At 43.9% G+C, this 23644-nt stretch overlaps 1 pseudogene; it reads right to left on the reverse strand.

The window, feature by feature from the left end:
- Nucleotides 1-428: 428 nt before the first annotated feature.
- On the reverse strand, nucleotides 429-21472 carry LOC111958069 (dmX-like protein 1; annotated as a pseudogene).
- Nucleotides 21473-23644: the final 2172 nt, after the last annotated feature.

The following is a 23644-nucleotide window of genomic DNA, read 5'->3' on the forward strand; positions in this document are numbered from 1 at the left end:
TTGGGATTTATTTTGCATTTTGATGGAGGGAAACTGGGTGGATTATTGACTGAAGCGTGCCAGCTAAACTGAACATTATCGAACAAAAGGACCATTTGTGATGTATCTGGGACCTTTTGGAGTGCCAACAGAAGAAGATCATCAAAGGTAAGGCATTTATTATATCGCTATTTTTGACTTTCGTGGCGCACCTGCCTGGTTGAAATATGTTTTTGATGCTTTTGTATGCGGGGCGCTGTCGGCGAAAGCATGGTATGCTTTCGCCGTAAAGCCTTTTTGAAATCTAACACAGCGGCTGGATTAACAAGAAGTTAAGCCTCTGCTTAATGACTAAAATGTAAACATTTATATGTCCTAACTATGTCTTTAAACTACTGCTTTTTCCTGGTCACTACCATATCCCTCAGGTTCGCTTTGTAAAGCCAGTGCTACCGGGCCAGTCCCTACAGACAGATGTGTAAATAAAGGAAACATAATTCACATTGTGCAAAGTAAGCAGTTTATTATGGTTGTGCTAGAAGTTAGTAGCGATCCATTGAGAATGATAGAATGACCCAAATGAAGTCCAGGAATCTCTTTGCATGCGATACAGAATATACATGTTGTTGAATTGATTGATCAGCTGCTTTATTCCTCAGGTCAAATACAGCAATGCTGTGATCTTGTCAGGTGCCTACGTGGACTTACATGCTGCTGATGACTCCGCAGAAATCCTTCCTGAGTTGTCAGACAAGACTGTATTCTGGTGCCTTTCATAAAAAGGCCCATACAGTGGCAAAACAGACGTGACAATTACTGTATCCAATGAGGATTTAATGGAGGTAGTGCAGGAGAAGCTCAACCCTCAGAACGTACTCACACTTTTTTTTTCTCCAGAAGGTGGTGCGGTCTGCACAACGCATCACCGTGAGCAAACTACCTGCCCCCCAGGACACCTACAGCACCCGATGTCACAGGAAGGCCAAAAAGATCATCAAGGACAACATCCATCTGAGCCACTGCCTGTTCACCCCGCTACCATCCAGAAGGCGAGGTCAGTACAGGTGCATCAAAGCTGGGACCGAGAGACTGAAAAACAGCTTCTATCTCAAGCATTTTGCTACACTCGCATTAACATCTGCTAACCATGTGTATGTGACCATGCTACATTTTATTTCTAATAAATCTTGTCCAGTTTGATCATGTGGTTGCTATGGGGGAGACATTTTTATTTTATTTAAAATAGACAAAACAAGTGTACATGTTACATTATGGTGATTTATTATATATTACATGTATATAGTCAGATTTACAATAGATCCATATAATTAGATTTGAGCATATTCACATTTCAAAGCTTAAAGGAAGAAACAGCATGAAACCCATTCCGGATTATGGTTCTTGTTGATTCCTCATTTATCTGCAATAGCTTTGAACTTAGATACGTTTCCTTACACTAAGCAATTTGTATCGTTAAATTAACATTAATAAATCATATCCCCTAATCAATCTTTGTCTGATAAATAAACATTAGGTGTTTGTTAAAAAAAGTATTATTCAATTGCTTTGCAATGATGAGTATACCATGATGTATTCCTGTGTAATAAATTAATTACATAGTGCTTGGTCTGTCTGCCCCGGAGAAAATTAAACAGAAATCCAATTCTCCATCATAATCAGCCAGTATTGTAAAATATTTACAACAATTCATAAATAGCAAATCAAATCAAATTTTATTTGTCACATACACATGGTTAGCAGAGGTTAATGCGAGTGTAGCGAAATGCTTGTGCTTCTAGTTCCGACCATGCAGTAATATCTAACAAGTAATCTAACCTAACAATTTCACAACAGTGTAAAGGAATGAATAAGAATATGTACATAAAAATATATGAATGAGTGATGGCCGAACGGCATAGGCAAGATGCAGTAGATGGTATAGAGTACAGTATATACATATGAGATGAGTAATGTAGGGTATGAAAACATTATATAAAGTGGCATTGTTTAAAGTGGCTAGTGATACATTTAATTACATCAAGATTGCAAGATGCAGTAGATGGTATAGAGTACAGCATATACATATGAGATGAGTAATGTAGGGTATGTAAACATTATATAAAGTGGCATTGTTTAAAGTAGCAAGTGATACATTTATTACATACATTTTTCCATTATTAAAGTGGCTAGAGTTGAGTTAGTATGTTGGCAGCAGCCACTCAATTAACAGTCTGATGGTCTTGAGATAGAAGCTGTTTTTCAGTCTCTCGGTCCCCGCTTTGATGCACCTGTACTGACCTCGCCTTCTGGATGATATCGGGGTGAACAGGCAGTGGCTCGGGTGGTTGTTGTCCTTGATGATCTTTTTGGCCTTCCTGTGACATCGGGTGGTGTAGGTGTCCTGGAGGGCAGGGTAGTTTGGTCCCCGCCGGTGATGCGTTGTGCAGACCTCACTACCTCTGGAGAAGCCTTACGGTTATGGGCGGAGCAGTTGCCGGTGATACAGCCCGACAGGATGCTCTCGATTATGCATCTGTAAAAGTTTGTGAGTGTTTTTGGTGACTAGCCAAATTTCTTCAGCCTCTTGAGGTTGAAGAGGCGCTACTGCGCCTTCTTCACCACGCTGTCTGTGTGGGTGGACCATTTCAGTTTGTCCGTGATGTGTACGCCGAGGAACTTCAAACTTTCCACCCTCTCCACTGCTGTCCCGTCAATGTGGATAGGGTGCTGCTCCCTCTGCTGTTTCCTGAAGTCCACGATCATCTCCTTTGTTTTGTTGACATTGAGTGTGAGGTTATTTTCTTGACACCACACTCCGAGGGCCCTCACCTCCTCCCTGTAGGCCTTCTCGTCGTTGTTGGTAATCAAGCCTATCACTGTAGTGTCGTCTGCAAACTTGATGATTGAGTTGGAGGCGTGCATGGCCCCGCAGTCCTGGGTGAAAAGGGAGTACAGGAGAGGGCTGAGAACGCACTCTTGTGTTGAGGATCAGCGGGGTGGAGATGTTGTTACCTACCCTCACCACCTGAGGGGGGCCCGTCAGGAAGTCCAGGACCCAGTTACACAGGGCGAGGTCGATACCCAGGGTCTCGAGCTTAATGACGAGTTTGGAGGGTACTATGGTGTTAAATTCTGAGCTGTAATCGATGAACAGCATTCTTACATAGGTATTCCTCTTGTCCAGATGGGTTAGGGCAGTGTGCAGTGTGATTGCGATTGCGTCGTCTGTGGACCTATTGGGGCGGTAAGCAAATTGGAGTGGGTCTAGGGTGTCAGGTAGGGTGGAGGTGATATGGTCCTTGACTAGTCTCTCAAAGCACTTCATGATGACGGAAGCTACAGGGCGGTAGTCATTTAGCTCAGTTACCTTAGCTTTCTTGGGAACAGGAACAATGGTGGCCCTCTTGAATCATGTGGGAACAGCAGACTGGGATAAGGATTGATTGAATATGTCCGTAAACACGCCAGCTGGTCTGCACATGCTCTGAGGACGCGGCCGGGGATGCCGTCTGGGCCTGCAGCCTTGCGAGGGTTAAATCGTTTAAATGTTTTACTCACGTTGGCTGCAGTGAAGGAGAGCCCGCAGGTTTTGGTAGCGGGTCGTGTCAGTGGCACTGTATTGTCCTCAAAGCGAGCAAAGAAGTTGTTTAGTCTGTCTGGGAGCAAGACATCGTGGTCCGCGACATGGCTGGTTTTTCTTTTGTAGTCCGTGATTGACTGTAGACCCTGCCACATACCTCTCGTGTCTGAGCCATTGAATTGCGACTCCACTTTTTGTCTATACTGACGCTTAGCTTGTTTGATTGCCTTGCGGAGGGAATAGCTACACTGTTTGTATTCGGTCATGTTTCCGGTCACCTTGCCCTGATTAAAAGCAGTGGTTCGCGCTTTCAGTTTTACGCGAATGCTGCCATCAATCCACGGTTTCTGGTTGGGGAATGTTTTAATAGATGCTGTGGGTACAACATCACCAATGCACTTGGTAATAAACTCGCTCACCGAATCAGCGTATTCATCAATGTTGTTATTCGACGTTATGCGGAACATATCCCAGTCCACGTGATCGAAGCAATCTTGAAGCGTGGAGTCCGATTGGTCGGACCAACGTTGAACAGACCTGAGTGTGGGTGCTTCCTGTTTTAGTCTCTGTCTATAGGCTGGGAGCAACAAAATGGAGTCGTGGTCAGCTTTTCTGAAAGGAGGGCCTTATATGCACTGCAGAAGTTAGAATAACAATGATCCAGGGTTTTGCCAGCCCGGGTTGCGCAATCGATATGCTGATAGAATGTAGGGAGCCTTGTTTTCAGATTAGCCTTCCAGCAAAAGGGGGCCCAACTCCATATGAATGCCCATGATTTTGGAATGATATGTTCAACGAGCAGGTGTCCACAAACTTTTGGTAATGTAGAATTTGTAGAATTTACTGCATTGTGTTACGCTATATCAGTGGTAAAAACAAGGAACCAGAGCAAAGGCACTATGTGCCTCACCACAACAGCACCTCTCCCCGTCTGCACTCCCGAGCCAGGGCATGTTGATGGGCGTCCCTGGGCTGCTGTGGATGTAGGGGGTGGTGCCGTGGAGGGTGTTGATGTCGTCCCGGGCATGGAAGTCATCACTAATGACAGAGAGACAAAGTTTGAGAGGACACTGCCAGACAGAGAACAGTATGAACACGCTGACTGGAGCCAAGGGCTGGTACTCGACGCTGTCTCACCATATAGATTGTAATACTGTGCATTCAGAAAGTATTCAGACCCCTTGACTTATTCAACATTTTGTTACGGTAGCTTTATTCTAAAATGTATTAAATAAAAAAATCCTCAATCTACACAGAATACCCCATAATGACAATGAACAGGTTTTTAGAAATGTTTGTAAAAAAATATATATATATATATATATGAAAAAATGTACTCGAAATTGAGCTCAGGTGCATCTTGTTTCTATTGATTATCCATGAGTGTTTCTACAACTTAATTGGAGTCCACCTGTGGTAAATTTATTTGATTGGTCATGATTTGGAAATGCACATACCTGTCTATATATGGAAATGATTTACAAAGAAACACGCCCATATAAGTACTGACAATTGACAGTGCAAGTCAGAGCAGAAACTATACCATGAAGTCCAAGGAACTGAATAAATCTTCGAAAGAATTGTGATGAGGCATACAGTACCAGTCAAAGTTTGGACACACCTACTCATTCAAGGGTTTTTCTTTAGTAGTGAAGACATCAAAACTATGAAATAACACATACTGTATGGAATCATGTAGTAAGCAAAAAAAGTATTAAACAAATCAAAATATATTCAATATATTGAAACTGGCTCTCTTGAGGACCACCACAGGAAAGGAAGACCCAGAGTTACTGCTGCTGCAGAGGATAAGTTCATTAGAGTTACCAGCCTCAGAAATCGGCAATTAACTGCACCTCAGATTGCAGTCCAAAAAATGCTTCAGAGTTCAAGTAACAGACACATCAACATCAACTGTTCAGAGGAGACTGCGTGAATCAGGCCTTCATGGTCGAATTTCTGCAAAAAAATATATACTAATAAAGGACACCAATAATAAGAAGAGACTTGCTTGGGCCAAGAAACAAGAGCTCATGGTCATTAGACTGGTGGAAATTTGTCCTTTGGTCTGATGAGTCCAAATTTGAGATTTTTGGCTCCAACCGCCGTGTCTTTGTGAGACGCAGAGTAGGTGAACTGATGATCTCCGTATGTGTGGTCCAACTATGACAGACAAAATGAGGAAAAAAAATCCAGAAAATCACATTGTAGGATTTTTTATTAATTTATTAGCAAATTATGGTGGAAAATAAGTATTTGGTCAATAACAAAAGTTTATCTCAATACTTTGTTATATACCCTTTGTTGGCAATGACAGAGGTCAAACGTTTTCTGTAAGTCTTCACAAGGTTTTCACACACTGTTMCTGGTATTTTGGCCCATTCCTCCATGCAGATCTCCTTTAGAGCAGTGATGTTTTGGGGCTGTTGCTGGGCAACACGGACTTTCAACTCCCTCCAAAGATTTTCTATGGGGTTGAGATCTGGAGACTGGGCTAGGCCACTCCAGGGACTTGAAATGCTTCTTACAAAGCCACTCCTTCGTTGCCCAGGCGGTGGTGTTTGGGATCATTGTCATGCTGAAAGACCCAGCAACGTTTATCTTCAATGCCTTGCTGATGGAAGGAGGTTTTCACTCAAAATCTCACGATACATGGCCCCATTCATTCTTTCCTTTACACGGATCAAGTCGTCCTGGTCCTTTGCAGAAAAAACAGCCCCAAAGCATGATGTTTCCCACCATGCTTCACAGTAGGTATGGTGTTCTTTGGATGCAACTCAGCATTCTTTGTCCTCCAAAACACGACGAGTTGAGTTTTTACCAAAAAGTTTTATTTTGGTTTCATCTGACCATATGACATTCTCCCAATCTTCTTCTGGATCATCAAATGCTCTCTGCAAACTTAGACGGCCTGGACATGTTACTGGCTTAAGCAGGGGGACACGTCTGGCACTGCAGGATTTTGAGTCCCGGCGGCGTAGTGTGTTACTGATGGTAGGTCTTTGTTACTTTGGTCCCAGCTGTCTGCGGTCATTCACTAGGTCCCCCCGTGTGGTTCTGGGATTTTTGCTCACCGTTCTTGGATCATGTTTTGACCCCACGGGGTGAGATCTTGCGTGGCGCCCCAGATCGAGGGAGATTATCAGTGGTCTTGTATGTCTTCAATTTCCTAATAATTTGCTCCCACAGTGATTTCTTCAAACCAAGCTGCTTACCTATTTGCAGATTCAGTCTTCCAGCCTGGTGCAGGTCTACAATTTTGTTTCTGGTGTCCTTGTGACAGTCTTTGGTCTTGGCATAGTGAGTTTTGGAGTGTGACTGTTTTGAAGGTTGTGGACAGGTGTCTTTTATACTGATAAGTTCCAACAGGGTGCCAATTAATCAGGTAACGAAGGGAGGACAGAGGAGCCTCTTAAAGAAGAAGTTAGGTCGTGAGAGCCAGATATCTTGCTTGTTTGTAGGTGACCAAATACTTATTTCCACATAATTTGCAAATAATTCATTAAAAATCCTACAATGTGATTTTCTGGATTCTTTTTCTCATTTTGTCTGTCATAGTTGAAGTGTACCTATGATGAAAATTACAGTTCTCTCTCAGCTTTAAGTGGGAGAACTTGCACAATTGGTGGCTGACTAAATACTTTTTTGCCCCACTGTATATATATATACATACACACACACACACACTGAACAAAAATAAACGCAACATGCAACAATTTCTAAGATTTGACTGAGTTACAGTTCATATAGAGAAATCAGTCAAATAAAATAAAATGTATTAGGCACCTAGTCTATGGATTTCACATGACTGCGAATACAGATATGCATCTTTTGGTCACAGATACATAAAAAAGATAGGGGTGTGGATCAGAAAACCAGTCAGTATCTGGTGTGGCCATCATTTGCCTCATGCAGCGCGACATCTCCTTCACATTGAGTTGATCAGGCTGTTGATTGTGGCCTGTGGAATGTTGTCCCACTCCTCTTCAATGGCTATACGATGTTGCTGGATATTGGTGAAAAAAGGAGCACGCTGTCGTACACTTTGATCCTGAGCATCCCAAACATGCTCCAGGAATTGTGTACAGATCGTTGCGACATGGGGCCGGGCATTACCATGCTGAAACATGGTAATTTTATTGGTAAGATGGTAATTTAAACATTTTATTGCCATACACGTACGTGGTCTGCAGTTGTGAGGCCGGTTGGACGTACCGCCAAGTTCTCTAAAACATTCTCTGGCAACAGCTATGGTGGACAAACAGTACCTGCAGTCAACATGCCAATTGCACGCTCCCTCAAAACTTGACATCTGTGGCATTGTGTTGTGTGACCAAACTGCACAGCTTCTTGATATGCCACACCTGTCAAGTGGATTGATTATCTTGCCAAAGGAGAAATGTTCACTAACAGGGACGTAACACAAATTTGTGCACAACATTTGAGAGAAATAAGCTTTTTGTGGATATGGAACATTTCTGGGATCTTTTATTTCAGCTTATGAAACATGGGACCAACACTTTACATGTTGCATTTATATTTTGTTCAGTGTAGTTTAAAAATGCTGACTGCCTCCACTCAGATTGCAAGGTGGGCAATAGGCACTTGTCTTTCTCACCACTCGTGACCATTTGATCTGAACGAAACGTGCCTGGAGTATGTGAACAGAATCAAGCCTTTAGACGTTAATGTTAATTATTCTGCATTATATTGGTCAAACATGACTGGCGTTTAACATATTTATGTAATAAAAAAGTCTCATTCAAGTTTGGCTACATTTTCTGGCGTATCCCTTGTGTGTGTGTGTGGACATGAGGCTGTAGCCAATACGCAAGTCAACTAGGCAGTGGAAATTATACTAAATATATTCACGTCACCAAATTATTGATTAGAACACACCGTTTTGAAGGTCTACAGCAGCCTCAACAGCACTCTGTAGGGTTGCATCATGGTGTAGCCGGAGGACAGCTAGTTTCTGTCCTCCTCTGGGTACATTGACTTCAATACATAACCTAGGAGGCTCATAGTTCTCATCTCTTCCATAGACTTACACAGTAATTATGACAACCTCCAACCTATCAGAGCTCTTGCAGCATGAACTGACATGTTGTCCACCAAATCAAAGGATCAGAGAATTAATCTAGTACTGAAAGCATAAGCTACATCTAGCTAGCACTGAAGTGCATAAAATATGGTGAGTAGTTGACTCAAGAGAGAAAGACAGAAGTTTTGAACAAATACCTTTATTAGAAAAATGGAGAAGCAAGAGAGCTAGAATCTTTTAAAACTTTCACATGCTTAGCTAGCAAATGCAGCTAGCTAGTTTAGCCTACTCAAACAACCAGCTCAAACAGACAGGGATGCTATGTTAGCTAGCTGGCTATACAACACTGGAACTCTTCCAAGTCAAGGTAAGCTTTTGGTTTTATAAATTAATTGCCACCGGGGCACACCGGTGTAACTCCAAGACTGCTTGCTGCTGACTTTACACTGTACTGCATAAAAATGATTGTAGGGGGTTTACTAACACGTTAGTCAACATAGCTACTAGAACTATGACAGTAATATGGTGACAAAGATGTAGGTTGTGTGTAGCGGTTAGCGGTTATGATATGGTTTAGCATGCACGGTTTTTTCGCCTGGTCACCGGAAGCTGATATGTTGTGCACTGAAGTCCACAAGCGGAGGGAAAAAGTGAGAGGAAAGCGTGTATATGCGCGAAAGAAGACAACGATCCAAGGTATCAGGTATCATGAGGCTGCTATTAAAGTGAACTGTGTTTGCGTATGATCAAGGGTGCATTCATTCCACCGATTCTGATGAAAAACGTTCTTAAACGGAAGCAAACGGAACGAAGATAAACATACCGGAATTTGTCCAATAGAAACTCTTGTTTGCAACTGTTGGACTAATGATTACACCCTAGATCAGCTAGATGCAGCCAAGAGTGATCAAGGCGTTATTGAACGTGTCAATGTCTGTCACCTTGATTACTAAAATTTCTCTCGACCTGTACACCTATGTTGTAAACGTTCATTCATAGGCTAGGTTGTAGAAACCTCATGATGGGTACTGGGAAAATTTGAGTATCATGTAGTAGCCTAAACCTATCGATGTAACATTGAGCTGGGTGAATGGAATATGAATGACAGTCATCCAATATGCTGTAATAGAAACAAGGCCATGCTCATAAAAAAATCATCCTTATTTATGTACATTTATGCACAATAGATTTCAATGTCGGCCTTTTTAGAGGCAAATGTTTTTATGCGAATTTCTGGTTCAGTTAACAGCCCCATTTATCTATTTCAGTAGTAGGCTACTCTTATTATCCTTTTAAACCTAGGTCCTAAAGTAGACCCATGTTGGCATATCAAATCATTTAAAAAAGTAAGTATTTTAATTTGGGGTGGTTAAAATCGCACTTCAGGACGGTGAGGAAAAAAGTTAGTTTCGAGCCCTGGTCACATGGGCTCGAGCTAAATATAGGTTAAATAAATAAACAACATGGGTCCTATTTTAATAATGTCATTCCAACCACGAGATGAGTAAGAAAAAAAGCATCTTCACTAACTTTACACACTTTTTCCCTTGTTGCAGAACTGCTGTTCTAGGATCAGATAACAGAACTATATTTTTTTATGATCATTATTACATACACTGACAGGTAGATTCTCAAGATCAGATGCACTGTGTAGTTCAAATGTCTGAAATGTTGCCTAGTGTGCATTTCCCAGCATGCTCATGGTTATGTGCCGTTCTAGTACAGACATCAAGTGCACAGAGCAAAGAGGTGAGTGTTAGGATCTAGACTCACCTGTAGTTGTGGCCATCACAGAGACACTGGTATATGCAGGTAGACAGTGAGGCTGCAAGTGTGTGCATCACATAGATCTGAAAGAGCAGGAGGAATTAATACAGATACATTAAGATCAGTGGAACACTCCCTCCAATCAGCCAACTCAACCAATCACTGATCTTCACATCATAAAATCTAAACTCAAACGCTCAGACTATTCCCCCCCCGTTCTCATATTTAAAGCACATTACTACCAAAAGGGACAAGACACAATTACTGCTCCAATTTATTAACATGATCTTTGTGTGTAGTTCAATAAAGTGCATGATAGCCTTGGCGGGTGTATAGGCATGTGTCTGACCTCGTTGTTGATGACATCTGGGTGTGGTGGGGAGTCCAGTGCATTGAAGGTGTGCAGGATATCGTGGGTGAGGTTGGTCAGATGGACGATGGGGTTGGTCACCACCATTTTAGCGCTGGCAGTGCAGGCCAGCAGGAGTGGTGGAGGTAGGAGGCTATGGCTTCTGGACATGGTCATCCTGTGGACATAGAGTAGCGTGGCGTGACTGAATGAAGACCATCAGCACGCACACACACACACACACACACACACACACACACACACACACACACACACACACACACACACACACACACACACACACACACACACACAAAGAAAATACATAAACTGAATGAACATCATAAACAACTCTCAAGTTAAGCTTGGAAATAAAAATTGCTAATAAATTCCATGCTGGCTACCACACTGCGGTTCACGCGTCAGATCAGAGACTTGCTGCTTTGATGTCAAACAAAAAGTAAGTCATCTCAGACAGTCGAGTCAGAGGAGTTCCTGTCATGCATCTGATGTTACGAAGGCTTCAGAGGAGAGCGGTGTGTGTGTTCCTGGTGTCTGTGACGCAAATCATATTTCTCCAAATCTCCCTAAAAGTAGGACGAGGCCTCTCAGAAGGGAAGAGATTTGAGAATCAGAATCTGCATCGCCTGTCACACAGCCACACACTGGAGATGTCATTGATGGCACCTATCAGCTACATGAAACCACAGTCACCCGCTGGAAACCACGGTTTGCTACTTTAAGGCAAACACCAACCTCAGACTAAACAACACACTTTCGTTTTGTTATGGTTCTTTGCTTTAGTGTTTGTGTAGTTACGCTTCCTCCCAATCCCTCCTCTGACACTTGCTGTCAAGTACCGAGATGCAAGAGCCTTTTTCTTAGTTGTGTTCATAGTTTTTTGTTTGAAGGGTTTTCAGATATGCAGATACTAGTACGCAGATATGGCATCAATTTGTTTATATTTATGATACGATTGACAACATGTAGCCTATGTGTAAGAATTACAAAATACATTGTGTGTGCTGTACCTGTTGGGACTCCTGCAGTAGCAGGATGAGCTCCATGCGCACAGAAGCAAAGCCTCCCCGTGGGAGCCGTGCAGGCTGCAGTAGCTGAGGAACATGTGCAGGAGAGGCTGGTTGCTCTGGAGCCAGTATCTGCGTGTTGGACCTCTCCAGGCTGGGCCTGGGCCTCCTCTCTCCCTGGTCCTGCCATGCCCTGGGCCAGCTCCAGCAGGCAGGGCTTGTAGCTGCAGCACCTCTGCAGGGCAACCACCTCCCTCTTCAGCCACTGGCACACCTGGTAGCGCAGCTTCCCCCTGTCCAGCTCGTACCCCGTGGACAGCGTCCGTAGTTCTGTGGTCAGGATCTTCAGGCGGGCGCTGAACTTGAGTTGTGGCCAGGATGTCCCCTGAGGGAATGAGTATGTTGTCCTCTTCTAGTGGTGTCTCCGTCAACTGAGAGACGGCGTCCTGGAGGACACTGCTGCTGTTATTAGTGCTGGTGTTTTTCATGTTCAAGCCCTTTGGTTCATAATCATCGTCCTTCTCCTCGTTGTCGCTGTCCCATGGATCTTTTGAGGACTTTGGGCATTTTGGAGGACCTCCGGGGCCAGCATAGGGCAGCCGGCCTGCATGTGAGCGTAGGCTGCCGTAAAGAACAGCCTCCTCGCATGTGCTTCTGCAGGATGTGCTTGTAGGTGGAGAACGTCTCAAACTCAGACTCGTATAGCCGGGAGATCACCAGGGCCAGCTGCAGGTCCTGCATCTTTTCCAGGCAAACCTGAACAAGGCAAGCCAACCCCCACCCAGCATTAGTGTTGAAAGCAATTGCAGTAGCAGAACAGAAAAATACCTCCAGGAATATCAGGAATATCCAACAAGGTCACCTCTACCCTTGGCCTGGCCAGACATAATTTGCATAAAATGCTCAAAAACACCTTTATAATTTATTATTTAAGAAGAAAAAAAAGTACAAAATTAAAGTAGGTAACCTCTCTCCTGAAAATCTTTGTATGAAAAAGGTGGCACACTATCTATCTGCTTACAGCGATATGCGGACATGTTTACCTCCACAGCACCCTTGAGGGAGCCTGCCAGTAGGAGGTAGGATGCAGAGTACTGGAAGTGCTGCTTCCCCAGCAGAGAGAAGGCATTCTTTAAAGCAGAGAGAAGGCATTCTTTAAAGCAGAGAGAAGGCGTTCTTTAAAGCAACCTTCCTCCACCGGTCCTCACTTGAGTTGTTGCTGAAGAAAGCTGTCATTTTGACATTCTTCTTAGACCTTAACGGAACAACACAAGTTGACATTAGACTGACTTTCTATAATGTGAAAGAATTGTTCCAATCTTGTCAGGAGTTTTGGGGAATGATATTCAAGATCTTCTCAAAGACATTACCTGAACAGTCTCCAGACCACCGCTTTCTTTTACATAGCGAGATAGAATATGGCGGCGTCCAGAGGATCGTTCTGCCTTTAAAAATATGCTTTTGCTACCTGATGAATAACAGAGGTATAAAAAAACATTAGTATATAGGTCATACCACACACACGCTCATTTACAATACTGAATTCAGTAGTGCAGCAAAACCGGAGTTTGCCTTATTCTTTGAGATATAAAAGTAGGACAATCAATCAATAATTACATATATAAAGATGTACAATGCCTTCAGAAAGTATTCAAACCCCTTGACTTATTCCACATTTTGTTGTTTTACAGCCTGATTTCAAAATGGATTTCATTTTTTTTCTCTCACACACACACATACACATACACACACGCGCACACGCACATGCACACACGTACACGCACACACACACATGCACACACACACACACAAAGAAATACAATAAAACACACACACACACACACACACACACACACACACACACACCCATACTGACTAATTGAAAACATGCTCTTAGACATTTCTGCAAATGTATTGAAAATTAAATACAGAAATCTCTCATTTACATAGGTATTCACACCTGAGTCAATACATGTTAGAATCACCTTTGGCAGCGATTACAGCTGTGAGTCTTTCTGGGTAAGTCAGAGCTTTGCACACCTGGATAGTACAATATTTGCACATTAATGTTTTCACAATTCTTCAAGCTCTGTCAAGTTGGTTGTTGATCATTGCAAGACAGCCATTTAAGTCTTGCCATAGATATTCAAACCGATTTAATTCAAAACTAGGCCGCTCAAGAACATTCAATGCTGTCTTAGTAAGCAACTGCAGTTTATATATTTGGCCTTGTGTTTTAGGTTATTTACCTGCTGAAAAGTGAATGTCTCCCAGTGTTTGTTGGAAAACAGACTGAACCAGGTTTTCCTCTAGGATTTTGCCTGCGCTTAGCTCTATTCCCTTTATTTTTATCCTAAAAAACTCCATAGTCCTTGCCGATGACCGGCATACCCATAACATGATGCAGCCAACACCATGCTTGAAAATACAAAGCGTGGTACTCAGTGATGTGTTTGATTTGCCCCAAACATAATGCTTTTTATTCAGGACATAAAGTTAATTTATTTGCAGTTTTACTTTAGTGCCTTATTGCAAACAGGATGGATGTTTTTGGAATATTTTTTATTCTGTACAGGCTTCCTTCTTTCCACTCTCATTTAGGTTAGTATTGTGGAGTAACTACAATGTTGTTGATCAATCCTCCGTTCTCTCCAATCACAGCCATTAAACGCTAACTGTTTTAAGTTTAAGTCACCATTGGCCTCATGGTGAAATCCCTGAACGGTTTCCTTCTTCTCCGGCAGCTGATTTAGGAAGGACGCCTGTATCTTTGTCGTGACTGGGTGTTTTGATACACCATCTAACGAGTAATTCATAATTTTACCATGCTCAAAGGGATATTCACTGTCTGCTTTTTTATTTTTACCCATCTATCAATAGGTGCCCTATTGTAATTGTTTTTAATAACCTGCCCAGGGACTGCGGTTGAAAATTAGCCGGCTGGCTAAAACCGGCACTTTTACTGAAACGTTGATTAATGTGCACTGTCCCTGTAAAAATAAAAATAAACTCAAACTCAAACTCATTGCGAGGCATTGGAAAAGCTCCCTGGTCTTTGTGGTTGGAAAAGCTCCCTGGTCTTTGTGGTTGGAAAAGCTCCCTGGTCTTTGTGGTTGGAAAAGCTCCCTGCGTCTTTGTGGGTTGAAAAAGCTCCCTGGTCTTTGTGGTGGAAAAGCTCCTGTGGTCTTTGTTGAACTTTGAAAAGCTCCCTGGTCTTGGTGTGTTGGAAAAGCTCCCTGGTCTTTGTGGTTGGAAAGCTTCCTGGTCTTTGTGGTTGGAAAAGCTCCTGGTCTTTGTGGTTGGAAAAGCTCCTGGTCTTTGTGGTTGGAAAAGCTTCCCTGGTCTTTGTGGTTGGAAAAGCTCCCTGGTCTTTGTGGTTGGAAAAGCTCCCTGGTCTTTGTGGTTGGAAAAGCTCCCTGGTCTTTGTGGGTGCTCGACTGAGGGATCTTACAGATAATTGTACGTGTGGGGTACAGAGATGAGGTAGTCATTCAAAAATCACGTTAAACACCATTGCACACAGAGTGAGTCCATGCAACTTATTTGACTTAAACAAATTTTAACTTCAACTTATTTAGGCTTGTCATAACACATGGTTGAATACTTACTGACTCAACACAGTTCAGCTTTTCATTTTAAATTAATTTGTAACATTTATAAAAAAAAAACATAATTCCACTTTGACATTATGGGGTATTATGTGTAGGCCAGTGACACATACTTTCAATTTAATCCATTTTAAATTCAGGCTGGAACAAAATGTGGAAAATGTCAAGGGGTGTGAATACTTTCTGAAAGCACTTGGGCTTCAATATACCGCCGGAGTTTATTGGTGCTCCTGAGCCACCAGCCCACGCCCATGGCGTGTAGCTCAGGTCATGTGGGGCCTCCCTTCTGCAGGGCAGGCAGCATGTTGAGAAGCTCCTCCTCAGCCTCAGAGTGGAAAGCCCAGGCGTATTGACAGGTGGACAAGCCTGGAGAACCAAATACAGGTTATCAGACAATCCATCATCACACAAGTCTACACAGCACCAGGCCTCAGGAGCTACGGTTGTTTGATTTATCCTGCTACTGGTCACTATTACTCCTGTTACTTACTTACTTACTTACTTACTTACACACACACACACACAAATACCATTAGTATATTACCATAAGTATTTATATATTCCTGCTATCAGTCACTTTTTCAGCCCTTTATACATGTATATCCTACTACCAGTAACTACAGTACTTTTTCTTGCCATTGTATTTATATACCCACCTCAACTTCTCCACTTCCCCTGCACATCGAATAAGGTACTGGCACTGACCTGTATATACTTGCATTCTCATGTTTCTTTACCTCTCATTGTTGTTCTTGTGTGGTTTTTATTATTTTATTTTTTTGTATTGAATTTGCTATTGTAATTATCACTCTATTGTTGGAAAGAGCTCTCAATGTAAGAATTTCACTGTACTGTTGTACACCCGTCGTATCCGGTGCACGTGACGAAAAAACTTTGAAACTTGATCATATAATACTAATATTATGGTAATTTATCCAAAGTGATTTCAGCTAATACAAATAAATAAAAATAAGCATCCCTATACAGATCCCATTGTGGCGTCTGTGCGCATGGGCCGCACCTTTGAAGCAATCTCCATTTTGAAGTAGACAATTTTCTTCCTCACGACTGACTGGCTGATCCCTCCTGATGACCCGGTTGGACATGACTCCAATGAAGTTGGAAGTCCCACCCAGTTGACTACATTAAAATGGTTGAAGCCCTCAATGGCACTTCCCATGCTAATACTGGCCGCAAGAGGCTCTATAATTCTCTATGGGTTGCAGTAACTTTATATTCACACAGCCTCTAAGGCAGCATTTCCCAAACTTGGTCCTGGGGACCTCAAGGGGTGCATATTTAGGTTTTTACCCTAGCACTACACAGATGATTCAGATAATCAAAGCGTGATGTGTTCATTATTTGAATCAGCTGTGTAGTGCTAGGCAGTGTTGTAAAGTACTTCAGTAGTTTTTTGGAGTATCTATATTTTTGACAACTTATAAATAATGTACTTTTTACTCCATAGATTTTCCCTGACACCCAAAAGTACTTGTTACATTTTGAATGCTTAGCAGGACAGAAATGGTCCAATTCACGCACTTATCAACAGAACATCCATACTGCCTGTGATCTGGCAGACTCACTAAACACATGTTGCATTTGTAAAGGATGTTGGAGTGTGCTCCTGGCTATCTGTAAATTTGAAAAAAAAGAAAATTATGCTGTCTGGTTTGCTTAATATAAGGAATTTGAAATTATTTACTTTAACTTTCAATACTTAAGTATATTTAAAACCAAATATTTTTTTACTTTAACTCAAGTAGTATTTTATTGGGTGACTCACTTCAGTCATTTTCTATTAAGGGCCCTCGGAGTGTGGTGTCAGGAAAATAACCTCACACTCAACGTCAACAAAACAAAGGAGATGATTATGGACTTCAGGAAACAGCAGAGGGAGCACCCCCCTATCCATATCGACGGGACAGTAGTGGAGAGGGTAGTAAGTTTTAAGTTCCTCGGCGTACACATCACGGACAAACTGAATTGGTCCACCCACACAGACAGCGTTGTGAAGAAGGCGCAGCAGTGCCTCTTCAACCTCAGGAGGCTGAAGAAATTCGGCTTGTCACCAAAAGCACTCACAAACTTCTACAGACGCACAATCGAGAGCATCCTGTCGGGCTGTATCACCGCCTGGTACGGCAACTGCTCCGCCCACAACCGTAAGGCTCTCCAGAGGGTAGTGAGGTCTGCACAACGCATCACTGGGGGCAAACTACCTGCCCTCCAGGACACCTACACCACCCGATGTCACAGGAAGGCCATAAAGATCATSAAGGACAACAACCACCCGAGCCACTGCCTGTTCACCCTGCTATCATCCAGAAGGCGAGGTCAGTACAGGTGCATCAAAGCAGGGACCGAGAGACTGAAAAACAGCTTCTATCTCAAGGCCATCAGACTTTTAAACAGCCACCACTAACATCGAGTGGCTCCTGCCAACATACTGACTCAACTCCAGCTCACTTTAATAATGGAAATTGATGGAAATTGATCAAAAATGTATCACTAGCCACTTTAAACAATGCCACTTAATATAATGTATATGTATATACTGTACTCTATATCATCCACTGCATCTTGCCATCTTTATGTAATACATGTATCACTAGCCACTTTAAACTATGCACTTTTATGTTTACATACCCTACATTACTCATCTCATATGTATATACTGTACTCGATACCATCTACTGCATTTTGCCTATGCCGTTCTGTACCATCACCTATTCATATATCTTTATGTACATATTCTTTATCCCTTTACACTTGTGTGTATAAGGTAGTAGTTGTGGAATTGTTAGGTTAGATTACTCGTTGGTTATTACTGCATTGTCGGAACTAGATGCACAAGCATTTCCCTACACTTGCATTAACATCTGCTAACCATGTGTATGTGACAAATACAATTTGATTTGATTAAGGTATCTTTACTTTTACTCAAGCATGACAATTGGGTACTTTTTCCACCACTGGCGCAAGGGCAAAAAACAAAACCTGCACCCCTTGGGTTCCCCAGGGCAGAGTTTGGGAAATGATGTTCTAAGGAGCTATACATAAGGTTTACATACCAAACTTCATGGCCCCATGTCCATCGGGTCAGTTCTTATAGCCCTGGTGTGATACGGTGCCATCTAGTGGTGTAGCGTGGCAGACTTTGAATGCCGCATCTAACCATTCTCAAATTAATTAGAGGCCAATTCATTGAGTCTATATACCAAATCTGGAGTCAATCTGACTCATGTTTCATGAAAAGGTTTTTTTAAAGTCTTTTTAGTATATTTGACCATGTCAAGGGGTAACCCCACAATAAATTGGCTAAATCAGTATAGGTGGCCCATGCAGGAATCAAACCCACTGTGCTGTATTCTATACTGTTGAGTTCAGCCTTGCCTACCTTGTCGGAGCAGCTGGGCGCGATGAGCAGGGTGGTCAGCAGGAACTTCCGACTGCACTCATCCAAAGTTTCTCCACCTAGTCAATGAAAAGAACATTACCATCTACAGTACTTCTCCTCACAGGCCTTCTACCAGAGTGAAACAAATACACCCCTTTGAGATATGGTTTATATTAGTCCATAAAACAACATTTATTTGGAGAAGGACTGTGGAGGGCAGTTTGTGCACTCGCCCTGATGCCGGTGCTTGTGGTGGTGTTGGCAAGGCCTTTGACATCTGCTCCATGCGGGTCAGACCCGGCAGGCTGGAGTGGAGCAGGTGGCTGGATAGGACCTGGGCATGCTCGGGCCCAAAGAAGGTGATACTGGGACTGGTCTATGACCTTAGCACCGCCATCCTCCTGGTCACTGTTCATGGGCTCCAGGTCCTCCACACACACCCCGCTGCTCTGGAAAAGTTCATCGTAGGCGTCCGTCTGACTGGACCCGTGGCCACACAAGCTGGCCACCTTGTCTTTGGGCTTGGGAGAGCAGTCCTCGTTGGCTGCCAGCAGCGCGTACCAGGGCAGTGGAGTGATGGACTCAATCTCTGAGTAACTCTCACCCTTGCTGAAGGGCTTGGGGTCCCTGGTGGTGCTGCCGCCGGTGCTGATGGTACGGAAGCGGAGACGCTTCTCCTGGTTGGTGTCATCGTCTTCGAGGGCCACGATCTCTCCAGCGATGCACTTGGCCAGCTGGGAGAGGATGGCCTTGGCCCGCCTGACCTTCCCCAGGTCCATGAGCTCCAGCAGCTGTACCCGGTGGTATTGGGGCAGCGTTGGGAACAGGTGGTGCGCTGCCTCAAACAGCCCTAGTCCTCCATCTCTGCAGGCAGGTCATAAGCTGTCCTCTTACCACTCAGTTTCTGGGCTAGGCTGGTCATGGGCGCTGCCCATTTCTGTCGTGGTGGTGTTGGGAGCCGTGGACTTGGCCAGGGCAGGAGGCTGCCACTGGGAGTACACATGCATCTTGCAGTACATGCCCACCACCAGGATGCTGTCCTTCACCCAGGACAGGGAGACGGGGATGGGAAGGGAGCCCTCCACGGAGGAGACAAGGTTCGGGGAGCGCTTTGGGACCAGATGGGAGGAGCTCTACTCCCTGTGGCCCTCAGACAGTCCCAGCTCGGGAGGTTTACCGGAGAGCAGGCCGTACATGTAGATTTTGGAACCAATCCCCGCAGTGAGAATGTGGGAGCCGTCTTCCCTGGAGACCCAGTCCAGGTGGACCAGACTCTTACCAGAGGTCCCCTGGCAGTCATCGCTGGGCAGGTAGATGTCCAGATTATTATTCTGCAGATTCAGCTTCTTGGTACCACTCTCCATGTTGTTGTCTGTGGGAGTGGTGGCATCCAGGACGAGGGTCTGCTCTAGCACCCATTGGGAGCTTCCTGTGGACTCACACTGGAATATCCCTACGTGGACCAGTGGTTCTCTGACACCCGGCTGAGGGTTATGGCTTAGGTGGTTAGGGTTAGGTGAGGGCTAGGGTTGTGTCGGTAGGCCACTGCGATGCGGCTGGTGTGACAACAGCTGAGCTCTACTGGTGTGCCCAGCACAGTAACGGCACGGCTGTTGCCCAGCCCCTCTTCCACCAGCAGAGGCCACTCATCCCAGGTGTTGGGCATCTGGCTCCACTGCAGCCGCCCTGCATCTCCAGAACCTCACCTTCACGTCTGAACAGAACGTGGCCAGGAGATACGGAGCGCCACCGGCCGGCTGCAGGGAGGATGCGCTCAGATGACCTGAAACAAGAACAATAATTAGGTAGTTAGTTTAGCCACATTTCATGGGTAAGCTCGTACAAAAACTCAATACAATTGACTTGGGCTATATGAACCCGGAAATATACAGTTAAAATACCAGCCTAGCAATTAAGACCACCCCCCACACTAATCCAATTTCAGTGTAACTGGTTCCGTTCAATAAAATTAGCCAATGCCTTGGGAGTTGATTACATTCCCATGGAGGAACAAACTGGACTGCCCCGTTATACAGGAGTGAAGGGCAGTGTGACTGTGGTTCAGTGCTCTCTCTTACCTGCTGAAGGCGTGATGTTGATCACTTTCACATCGTCTGGAAGAGCCAGCTCCTAACTGTACAGCCTGTGAGTGGTCAGGGTGAGGTGGCAGGCACTGCAAGTTGAATGTGCAAGGCTTGTTCTTCTGGGCCGCAGGGGAAGTGAACATGTCAAAGTTAAAGGGGCAATTCAGAGTTGATGAGGTTACATTTGCCCTTTCAGGTGGACCGCTGGTATCGTCTGTAAGGACACACAAAAACAGATGGGAGCCAAAAATTGGTAGCCAAGTTAAAGCTAGCTGACTTGCACACAACACTTTAAGATATAAATTAATCCTTGAGTGTAGTTGTTGGTACACACCCATAATGATTGGGAGAGCTGCCAGTTGCAGATGCCACATATGCAGGAGGGACCTGCCAGTCTGGGTAAACTCTACCACTACCAGGAAGAAGCGGGCAGAGAAGCCTGGCTGGCAGGAGGATGCAGGTGAAAAACAAACACACAATGACATGTTTATTACACTGAATGAGATGGGACACAAGAGCAAAGTGAAGGTTATAGTAGTGTATGTTTCCTTATCCTACCAGTGTCTGTAGCGGGAGCTTCCTGAGTAGCATCTGTCCGATCACTGCCCAGAATGAGATCCTCCTCAAATACATGTTGCAGCCGAGTCTCCTTCCCATGCTGCAAAGCACAGAATAGGATAGACTATTTTCCCCAAGGGAAAATTGGTGGTAGTTCCGCCTGATTTAAGGCGTACTGGCTAGGCTACAGTGTAAAACATCTATGGCATGGCTGACCTTTTTATTGAGATCAGTGGAGGCTGCTGAGAGGAGGACGGCTCACAATACTGTCTTGAATGGAGTGTAATGGCTGGAATGGAGTGAATGGAATGGTATCAAACGCATGAAAACCATGTGTTTGATACCATTCCATTTACTCTATTCTGGACATTATTATGAGCAGCCTCCACTGATTGAGCCATTAAACAATATGTTAACATAGAATTCAGTATAGAATATCTGAGTGCGCTTGCTATGCCAAGCATACCCCAACCATGGAGCTGAAGAAGGTCAGTGAAAATCTGCATGTGCTCACATAAGAACTTGTTTCCATCTTCCATAGATATACTACGAAGTCATCTGAATCAGAGTTAGTTTGGCAGCTGGGGTCAAAGAGGAGCGATTACGATAGAGGAAACCAAGTCTAGATTTAACTTAAGCCTGCAGCTTTGATATGTGCTGAGAGAAGGACAGTGTACCGTCTAGCCATACTCCTAAGTACTTGTATTAGGTGACTACCTCAAGCTCTAAACCCTCAGGAGGTAGTAATCACACCGGTGGGGAGAGAGGCATTCTTCTTACCAAACCACATTACTTTTATTTTGGTGGTGTTCAGAACAAGTTAAGGGCAGAGAAAGCTTGTTGAACACTAAGAAAGCTTTGTTGTCGAGCGTTTAACACAAAATCCAGGGAGGGGCCAGCTGAGTATAAGACTTACATCTGCATATAAATGAATGAGAGAGCTTCCTAAAGCCTGAGCTATGCTGATGATGTAAATTGAAGAGCGTGGGGCCTAGGAATGAGCCTTGGGGTATTCCCTTGGTACACCAACCGATCGTACACCTACCCATCCGTCCAGCATCACTACTCTGGACGGTTCTGACTTAGAATATGTGGACAACTTCAAATACCTAGGTGTCTGGTTAGACTGTAAACTCTCCTTCCAGACTCACATTAAGCATCTCCAACCCAAAATTAAATCTAGAATCGGCTTCCTATTCCGCAACAAAGCATCCTTCACTCATGCTGCCAAACATAACCTAGTAAAACTGACTATCCTACCGATCCTTGACTTCGACGATGTCATTTACAAAATAGCCTCCAACACTCTACTCAGCAAATTGGATGCAGTCTATCACAGTGCCATCTGTTTTGTCACCAAAGCCCCATATACTACCCACCACTGCGAACTGTATGCTCTCGTTGGCTGGCCCTCGCTTCATATCCGTCGCCAAACCCACTGGCTCCAGGTCATCTATAAGTCGTTGCTAGGTAAAGCCCCGCCTTATCTCAGCTCACTGGTCACCATAGCAGCACCCACCCGCAGCACGCGCTCCAGCAGGTATATCTCACTGGTCACCCCCAAAGCCAATTCCTCCTTCGGCCGCCTTTCCATCCAGTTCTCTGCTGCCAATGACTGGAACGAACTGCAAAAATCACTGAAGCTGGAGACTCATATCTCCCTCACTAGCTTTAAGCACCAGCTGTCAGAGCAGCTCACAGATCACTGCACCTGTACATAGCCAATCTGTAAATAGCCCATCCAACTACCTCATCACAAAATTGTTATTTATTTTATTTATTTTGCTCCTTTGCACCCCAGTACCGCTACTTGCACACTCATCTTCTGCACATCTATCACCCCAGTGTTTAATTTGACATACTGTAATAATTTCGCCACTATGGCCTATTTATTGCCTCACCCCCCTTATCCTACCTCATTTGCATACACTGTATATAGACTTTCGCTATTGTATTATTGACTGTATGTTTGTTTATTCCATGTGTAACTTTGTGTTGTTGTTTGTGTCGTAACTGCTTTGCTTTATCTTGGTCGGGGCGCAGTTGTAAATGAGAACGTGTTCTCAACCTGTTTAAATAAAGGTGAAATAAAAATGTGTTTTAAAGAAAATGAAAGAGAATGAAACAGATTCTACAATAACCAATGTTGCTCCCAAAAACACAACCCTATGGAACAATCCTTGGAAAGCTTTTCAGAATGCACCGATAAATTGGTCCACATAGAAACCGTAAATACATGTATTACCA

This window comes from Salvelinus sp. IW2-2015, linkage group LG33 (assembly GCF_002910315.2).
Source record: "Salvelinus sp. IW2-2015 linkage group LG33, ASM291031v2, whole genome shotgun sequence".
Classification (NCBI taxonomy): domain Eukaryota; kingdom Metazoa; phylum Chordata; class Actinopteri; order Salmoniformes; family Salmonidae; genus Salvelinus; species Salvelinus sp. IW2-2015.